This window comes from Manis javanica, chromosome 10 (genome assembly GCF_040802235.1).
Source record: "Manis javanica isolate MJ-LG chromosome 10, MJ_LKY, whole genome shotgun sequence".
Classification (NCBI taxonomy): domain Eukaryota; kingdom Metazoa; phylum Chordata; class Mammalia; order Pholidota; family Manidae; genus Manis; species Manis javanica.
In genome coordinates this window covers 80,790,656-80,800,273 of record NC_133165.1, presented here as the reverse complement: position 1 = coordinate 80,800,273, position 9,618 = coordinate 80,790,656, and the positions used below count along the sequence as shown (strand labels likewise).

Below are 9,618 nucleotides of genomic sequence, written 5' to 3'. Positions count from 1 at the left end.
AATCCTAATCTTCAGGGAAATAAAAATCAAAACCTCACTGAGGTATTACCTCACACATATTAAAAGGGCTGTTATCAAAAACATGAGAAATAACAAATGTTGGCGAGGGTATACAGGAAAGGAAACCCTTGTGTCCTATTGGTGGCAATGTACAAAAAACATTACAGAAGTAGTTCAAAAACTAAAACCAGAAATACTATACAACCCATTAATTCCAATTAAAGGTACTTACTGAAGAACAGGAAACTACTAATTCACAAAGATATATGCACCCTGTGCTAATTATGGAATTGTTCATAACAGTCAAGAAAAAGAAGCAACCTCAGTGTCCATCCCTAGATGAATGGAAAAAGAAAATTTGGTTCACATATACAATGGAATATTATTCAGCCATAAAAACTATTAAAATTTTACCATTTGTTACAATATGGATATACTTAGAGGGTACTAAGTTAAAATAAGGTAGAAGAAACAAACACCATAGATTTAGGTTATATGTGGAACCTTGAAAATAAAAAACTGAACACTCAAAGTAACAAATACACTTAAAAATGTTGATAAGAGATAATTGGTTGTCATAAAGGAAGGCTAGGGACACAGGTGAAATAGGTATTGGGATCAAGAACCAATTACAAAATAACTCACTACCAATTACAAAATAACTAAGTCAAAGGGATGACAAATAAAGCATAGAAAACATATTCAATAATATTGTAATGACTGTACGATGAGAGGTTATACCTACATTTATTGTGATGAAAATTACATAATGTACATAAGTGTTAAATATAGAGCCGTACACATGAAATTAATATAGGATGGTATAGCAATTGCATCTTTTAAAAAAAGTAGGAGGTGGTGTTGCAAGGAGGTAAGAACAGTGATAGGGACAAATGAGACTGAAGAATAATGTACATTTGACAAGACTAAATAGACTTGATTGAGATGTAGACGAGGAAACATAGAAGTTGCAGTGAAGGGAAATACCCATCTGTGGAATTGGAATGCTCGCTGGCTCCCACTGCTTTCTTAGGATCTCTTCTCTTTCTCTTCATTGCTCCTCAACAGTAAGAGACTGGATGTCCCATTATTCAATTTCCTTCCAATGGATATAATGTTTTTATTTTAATGTAATTTATGATATGAAAATCTAATATTTCTTTGAAAGGAATACAAGTCTTTTGAGGATGTCATGGAAAGACTGCTTTACTTGTTTATTTCTCAGGGTATAAATGAAGGGGTTCAACAAAGGGGCAACAGACACAATGAGCAGAGAAACAGCCTTATTAATGGATACCAAATTCTTAGCTGAAGGGTTGATATACATAAAAATGCAGCTGCCATAGCTGATGGAAACCACGATCATGTGGGAAGAACAGGTGGAAAAGGCTTTTTTCCTCTGCTGGGAAGACGGGAAACTTAGAACTGTCCTAATGATGTACATGTAGGACACAACCACACACATAAGTGTCACAATGAGAGTCAACACAGCACAGAGTATGGCCAGCTGCTCTGTGAACCATGTATCTGTACATGAATTCTTCAGTATTGGAGAAGCGTCACAAACAAAATGGTCAACAACAGAGTCACAGAATTCCAGATTAAGGCTCAAACCAAGGGGTGGAAGGATGATCAGTAAGCCAGATGTCCAACAACTGAGGATGAGGTTCCTGCAGACTCTGCTGTTCATGATGGTCACGTAATGCAGGGGTTTGCAGATGGCCACACAGCGGTCATAGGACATCACAGCCAACAGAAAAAAATCCGTAGCTCCAAAGAGGATGACAAAAAATACTTGAATGAAGCAGGCTTTGATGGTAATGACTTTGTTCCCACTTGATAAGATGTACAGGTATGCGGGGACACAGGCAGTTGTGAGTGAGATTTCTAAGAAAAAAAATTTTGAAGTAAAAAACACATTGCTGTTTTTAAGTGAGAATCGACGAAGATGAGAGAAATTATGGTCAGATTCCCAAGTACACTAAATGTATATGTGATAAACAAAAAGGTAAAAACCAGAATCTCTAGCTGTGGGTCACTTGTCAGTCCCAGGATGAAGAACATTGTTACTGCTGAATGGTTTCTCATCACTGACTTCGTCTATTGCCAATCTTCACATAAAAGTCACAGAAATTGAATCTGAGGAACAATGTCAAATAGGGTCAACTGACACAGTGTCTATCAATACCAAGCAAACCCAATCACATCCATTTCCTTCTATAATTTGATATTGTACTTTGATGATATCATTCCCTCAAATCCCTCAACATTCCCTCGACTGAGGTGTACCACATGAAAGCAAAGCTCATAGGAAGTTTCTCCTTAAAATTACTGCTATGGAAATTGTTTTAAATATGTAAGGATATCCTAATATGCAACTTTATTTCCAATTAATATTTTTAAGTCCATATTTTGGTTGATATTTCCTCTGTAGGATCAGGAATTGACAGCTTTTGAGCTATATTTTCCTGGTGCATAGAATCTTTTTGTTTCAAAACTTGAATACTCAAAAGCTAAATCCTATAATTCCTTTGGTTTAAGTTGTGGTGCCTGCAAATGGCTACACAAAGGAGATGGTGACAATGCCCCACCTCAGCTCTCCAGGTCCCTCCTCGGAGGATCTGGGCATTTTGTAAAAGTCAAGTCAGATTTCTCTCAGGTACTAGTCTACAGCTCTTTCTCTTTACTCCTGTAAATTCATATATAATTTGTTTATTTTCATTCTTCATCAGGGAATGTTTTGATGCATAATTATTTTAATATAACTTGAAAAATCATGGGTAAAAGTATTAATAGATGTAAGATATCAAGACATGTTTTGTCTCCCTCCTTCATGACATGAAGTGTGACACATATTTCAGTGTATGGGTCTTGGAACCACTTGTCTAGGCTCAAGTCACATCTCTGTCATCTACTAACTGTATAACCTTGCGCAAATCATTTAATCCATCTATGCTCTCAGTTTCCTAGTATGGAAAGTAGAGTTAAGAGGAATACTATGTCGTGCAGTTACTGTGAGGTTTAAATGAGCCATATCAGTTCCTACTAAGTACAGATTTAGCAGCAACATTGACAGGGTACAAATATCATGTCAGAACTGGTATATTTTCCTGGGTGTATAATGCCAAGACTTTGCACACTTGTGATACTGGTACTGAAAGAGGGAAAATATTTTTAAAATGAAATGTTTGCAATGATAATTCACATATATGAGATATAAATATATAGATAGATTCTGATTGGTGGTTGAAATAAGTCACAAAAAGAGATAAGGAGAGGAGAACAGAGATTAAAATGTATTTTCCACATGTAATTCAAATTATTGTATATGAGACTGCACCAACATAATGATGTATTAAATGAGTTCTACACACAGTTCCTAAATGGTGAGCTTGAAAATATCCCATGATTTAACTTTGACATTCTTAATTGTTTAACCAGGAATCTATACCTCAAATGACCTAGGTGAGTCTCACAGTTCAACAAAAATATACTATTAGTATCATGTGATTGTCTTCTTAGACACTTACCCCTAGACAAATAACTCACTCTATGTATTTATAAATGCTTTCTGAATTTAGAAGAAATACCATCCTAATTTAAAAGATATACATCTAAGTACTGTGGGTAGCTAATAAGAAGGTAGTAAAGTTTAAAGAGCAAAGAGGACTTAAGCCTCTCTGGCTCAGAGAAAATGCACATTCTGATTTTTCTAGACAAACAGAATTTACAGTTATGACCCTGTTTGTATTATCCATTTACAACAGGTGTGCAGAATACCCCTGAATAAAAAAATCATTGGAGGACCTGATTCAAAGTCTCTGATGAATTTAAAGTATTATTTATTTTGCCATAAACAGTCATAAGCCAAGCAGCAAGGGAGATCATGTCCTTAGAGACAAAGAAGCAAAATAGCAACTAACTCAGCACACCTATAAAAATATGACTCCAACAGCAATCCAGAAACCTGTTCATATATGTTTATTCACATGTGGATTATGAAATACAATAAGAAGATAGCCTTCTTACCTAAAGTTAGATAAATAAATATATTTAATATATATAAATCCAATGTAGATTTGGAAAATGAAAAAAAATCATGGAGATTGTACTATCCCAAAATACACATTATAGTTTTGATGTTTGTTTTTCTTAATAGTGCTCATAGTAAAATGTAAGTGTTATACCTACCTTTACTAATTTATTATAAAGGCTACCACTCAGAAACAGCCAAATGGGGGAGAGTCACAGGGCAAAGTTTTGAGTGGGGTGTCATGGAGTTTCCATGCCCTCTCCTGATGCATCACCCTCCCAGCATCTCAATGTATTCACCAGCCCAGAAACTCCCCGTATCTTCTTGTAGAGATTTTAGTCCTTAATCTCCAGCCCCACCTTGCCCTCTCCAGAGAGCAGTGTGTGTGCTGAAAGTCCCGATCTCCTAATCATTGGGCCTTCCTGATGACCACCCCATTCAGGCTCCCTTGGATTCCCATCCTAAGATACTTAGTATAACCTCAAGGTAATAAAAGACACTCCTGTCAATCAGCAAATTCCATGAGTTAGGAGTTCTCTGCCAGGAACAAGCACCAGACCAAATACTTAATATTAAACACAATATTTATATGTATATATTATAAGTTTTTTTCCTTCCACAAAATTTACACACACACAGTGTGTGTGTCTATAAGGTGAAATAGCCTGATTCAAAAAGATTAAAAAATATTTAATGTCTTTCTCCCAGCAATTAAAAAACCAAGTAGAAAAAAGAAATTAATGAATGAAATTAAGATTTGATCAATAAAATGAACAACACAGGTAATAGATATAGGTAGAACAATATACCTCAAATATGCGTAATACATTTTTTATATCTGACACAATGGAAATATGTATTCTCACAGTTCAGGAAGCTAAAAGTCCAGTCTCCAAATGCTGACAGGGTTGTTTTTTTCAGATGCCAGGTCGCTTTTGCTGGTAGATGGCCATCTTCTCCTGGGTCTTCACATGGTGTTCCCTCTGTGCATATCTGTGTCCTAATTGCCTCTTCATACAAGGACGTAGTCATATTGAGTTAGGGCCCAGCCTATGTACCTGTTTTTAACTTCTTACCTCTTTAATTATCCTATATCAAAGTGAAGTCACATTTAGAGGTACAGGGAATTTGAATGTCTATATATGAATTTAATGGGCTGCAATTCATCCACAATAGGTTCCCAAGGAGCCTAAGGACGTTTCCAGACTGGAATTGTGTGACATTTCGATTTGCTATTATAAAATGTCTTAGACAAACAAAAAGCATAAAAATAATGTAAAACAGTTGTTTATTTTTGCTTTTTTCCCCTTGCCTGGGGAAACATATCCTGGCAATAAATGCTAATGAAAATGTTCAAGAGTTTACTACCTACATTTTCAATTTTTTTGCCTTGTTAGGTCAATTGTTTTCTTTAACTACTTTCTCCAAATTGTTAAAATGTACATACCATATGAAATTTTTTTGTTGGTTTTTTGTTTTTTTTATACATAGAATGTTTATTATGGTGTCATTTTTTTTGAAGAACATTATGTTTATTAGGCTCTCCCCTACCCCAAGTCCGCCCTACAAATCCCATTACAGTCACTGTCCATCAGTGTAGTAAGAAGCTGTAGAATCACTACTTGTCTTCTCGGTGTTGCACAGCCCTCCCTGTGCCTCCCCTCCCATTATACATGCTGATCTTAATACCCACTTCCTTCTTCCCCACCCTTATCCCTCCCTACCCTCCCATTCTCCCCAGTCCCTTTCCCTTTGGTAACTGGTACTCCATTCTTGGGTTCTGTGATTCTGCTGCTGTTTTGTTCCTTCAGTTTTTCTATTGTTCTTATACTCCACAGATGAGTGAAATCATTTGTATTTGTCTTTCTCCACTTGGCTTATTTCACTGAGCATAATACCCTCTAGCTCATCCATGTTGTTGCAAATGGTAGGATTTGTTTTATTCTTGTGCTGAATAGTATTCCATTGTGTATATGTACCATATCTTCTTTATCCATTCATCTACTGATGGACACTTAGGTTGCTTCCATTTCTTGGCTATTGTAAATAGTGCTGTGATAAACATAGGGGTGCATCTGTCTTGTTTAAACTGTAGTGCTGCATCCTTAGGGTAAATTCCTAGAAGTGGAATACCTGGGTCAAACGGTGTCTATTTTGAGCATTTTGAGGAACCTCCATACTGCTTTCCATAATGGTTGAACTAATTTACATTCCCACCAGCAGTGTAGGAGGGTTCCCCTTTCTCCTCAACCTCGCCAACATTTGCTGTTGTTTGTCCTTTGGATGGTGGCCATCCTTACTGGTGTGAGGTGATATTTCATTGTGGTTTTAATTTGCATTTCTCTGATAACTAGTGATGTGGAGCATCTTTTCATGTGTCTGTTGGCCATCTGAATTTCTTCTTTGGAGAACTGTCTGTTCAGCTCCTTTGCCCATTTTTTAATTGGATTATTTGCTTTTCGTTTGTTGAGGAGCGTGAGCTCTTTATATATTTTGGATGTCAAGCCTTTATTAGATCTGTCATTTATGAAAATATTCTCCCATACTGTAGGGTACCCTATTGATGGTGTCCTTTGCTATACAGAAGCTTTTCAGCTTGATATAGTCCCACTTGTTCATTTTTCTTTTGTTTTCCTTGCCTGGGGAGATGTATTCATGAAGAAGTCGCTAATGTTCACATCCAAGAGATTTTTGCCTATGATTTTTTCTAAGAGTTTTATGGTTTCATGACTTACATTCAGGTCTTTCATCCATTTTGAATTTACTTTTGGGTATGGGGTTAGACAGTGATCCAGTTTCATTCTCTCACATGTAGCTGTCCAGTTCTGCCAGCACCATCTATTGAAGAGACCATCATTTCCCCATTGTATGTCCATGGCTTCTTTATCATATATTAATTGGCCATATATGTTTGGGTTAATGTCTGGAGTCTCTAGTCTGTTCCATTCGTCTGTGGCTCTGTTCTTGTGCCAGTACCAAATTGTCTTGATTACTATGGCTTTATAGGAGAGCTTGAAGTTGGGGAGTGAGATCCCCCCTACTTTATTCTTCTTTCTCAGGATTGCTTTGGCTATTCGGGGTCTTTGGTGTTTCCATATGAATTTTCCAATTCATTGAAGAATGTTGCTGGTAATTTGAGAGTGATTGCATCAAATCTGTATATTGCTTTGGGCAGGATGGCCATTTTGATGATATTAATTCTTCCTAGCCATGAGCATGGGATAAGTTTCCATTTATTAGTGTCCCCTTTAATTTCTCTTAAGAGTGACTTGTAGTTTTCAGAGTGTAAGTCTTTAACTTCTTTGGTTAGATTTATTCCTAGGTATTTTATTCTTTTTGATGCAATTGTGAATGGAATTTTTTTCCTGATTTATCTACTGGCTCATTGTTAGTGTATAGGAAAGCTACAGATTTCTGTGTGTTAATTTTGTATCCTGCAACTTTGCTGTATTCCGATATCAGTTCTAGTATTTTTGGAGTGGAGTCTTTAGGGTTTTTTATGTAAAATATCATGTCATCTGCAAATAGTGACAGTTTAACTTTTTCTTTACCAATCTGGATTCTTTGTATTTTTTTGTTTTTTTTCTAATTGCTGTGGCTAGGACCTTCAGTACTATGTTAAATAACAGTGGGGAGAGTGGACATCCCTGTCTTGTTCCCAATATCAGAGGAAAAGCTTTCTGTTTCTCGCTGTTAAGTATGATGTTGGCTGTGGGTTTCTCATATATGGCCTTTATTATGTTGAGGCACTTGTCCCCTATTCCCATTTTGCTGAGAGTTTTTATCATGAATGGATGTTGAATTTTGTTGAATGCCTTTTCAGCATCAATGGAGATGATCATGTGGTTTTTGTCTTTCTTTTTGTTGATGTGGTGGATGATGTTGATAGATTTTAAAATGTTGTACCACCCTTGCATCCCTGGAATGAATCCCACTTGGTCGTGGTATATGATCCTTTTGATATATTTTTTAATTCTGTTTGCTAATAATTTATTGAGTATTTTTGCATCTACATTCATCAGGGATATTGGTCTGTAGTTTTCGTTTTTGGTGGGGTCTTTGCCTGGTTTTGGTGTTAGGGTGATGTTGGCCTCATAGAATGAGTTTGGGAGTATTCCCTCCTCTTCTATTTTTTGGAAAACTTTCAGGAGAATGGGTATTATGTCTTCTCTGTATGTCTGATAAAATTCCGAGGTAAATCCATCTGGCCCAGGCGTTTTGTTCTTGGGTAGTTTTTTGATTACCATTTCAATTTATTTGCTCATAATTGGTTTGTTTAACTTTTGTGTTTCTTCCTTGGTCAGTCTTGGGAGGTTGTATTTTTCTAGGAAGTTGTCCATTTCTCCTAGGTTTCCCAGCTTGTTAGCATATAGGTTTTCATAGTACTCTCTAATAATCCTTTGTATTTCTGTGGGGTCTGTCATGATATTTCCTTTCTCATTTCTGATTCTGTTGATGTGTATTGATTCTCTTTTTCTCTTAATAATTCTGACTAGAGGCTTATCTATTTTATTTATTTTCTCAAAGAACCAGCTCTTGGTTTCATTGATTTTTTTCTATTGTTTTATTCTTCTCAATTTTGTTTCTTTCTTCTCTGATCTTTATTATGTCCCTCCTTCTGCTTACTTTAGGCCTCATTTGTTCTTCTTTTACCAATTTTGATAACTGTGACGTTAGACTATTCATTTGGGTTTGTTCTTCCTTCTTTAAATATGCCTGGATTGCTATATACTTTCCTCTTAAGACTGCTTTTGCTGCGTCCCACAGAATTTGGGTCTTTGTGTTGTTTTTGTCATTTATCTCCATATATTGCTGGATCTCCATTTTAATTTGGTCATTGATCCATTGACTATTTCGAAGCATGCTGTTAGGCCTCCATGTGTTTGTGAGCCTTTTCGCTTTCTTGGTACAACTTATTTCTAGTTTTATACCTTTGTTGTCTGAAAAGTTGGTTGGTAGGATTTCAATCTTTTTGAATTTACTGAGGCTCTTTTTGTGGCCTAGTATGTGGTCTATTCTGGAGAATGTTCCATGTGCACGTGAGAAGAATGTGTATCCTGCTGCTTTTGGGTGTAGAGTTCAATAGATGTCTATTAGGTCCATCTGTTCTAGTGTGTTGTTCAGTGCCTCTGTGTGCTTACTTATTTTCTGTCTGGTGGATCTGTCCTTTGGAGTGAATGGTGTGTTGAAGTCTCCTAAATGAATGCATTGCAGTCTATATCCTCCTTTAGTTCTGTTAGTATTTCTTTCACATATGCTGGTGCTCCTGTGTTGGGTGCATATATATTTAGAATGGTTATATCCTCTTGTTGGACTGAGCCCTTTATCATTATGTAATGTCCTTCTTTATCTCTTGTTACTTTTTTTGTTTTGAAGTCTATTTTTTCTGATAATAGTATTGCAACACCTGCTTTTTTCTCCCTATTGTTTGCATGAAATATCTTTTTCTGTCCCTTAACTTTTAGTGTATGCATGTCTTTGGGTTTGAAGTGAGTCTCTTGTAAGCAGCATATAGATAGGTCTTGTTTTTTTATCCATTCAGTGGCTCTATGTCTTTTGATTGGTGCACTCAGTCCATTTACATT

The 9,618-nt window shown here is 36.2% G+C and overlaps 1 pseudogene; it reads right to left on the bottom strand.

Annotated features, from left to right (window-relative positions):
- Positions 1-1,150: 1,150 nt before the first annotated feature.
- On the bottom strand, positions 1,151-2,088 carry LOC118972209 (olfactory receptor 6C2-like; annotated as a pseudogene).
- Between the last annotated feature and the right edge of the window lie 7,530 nt (positions 2,089-9,618).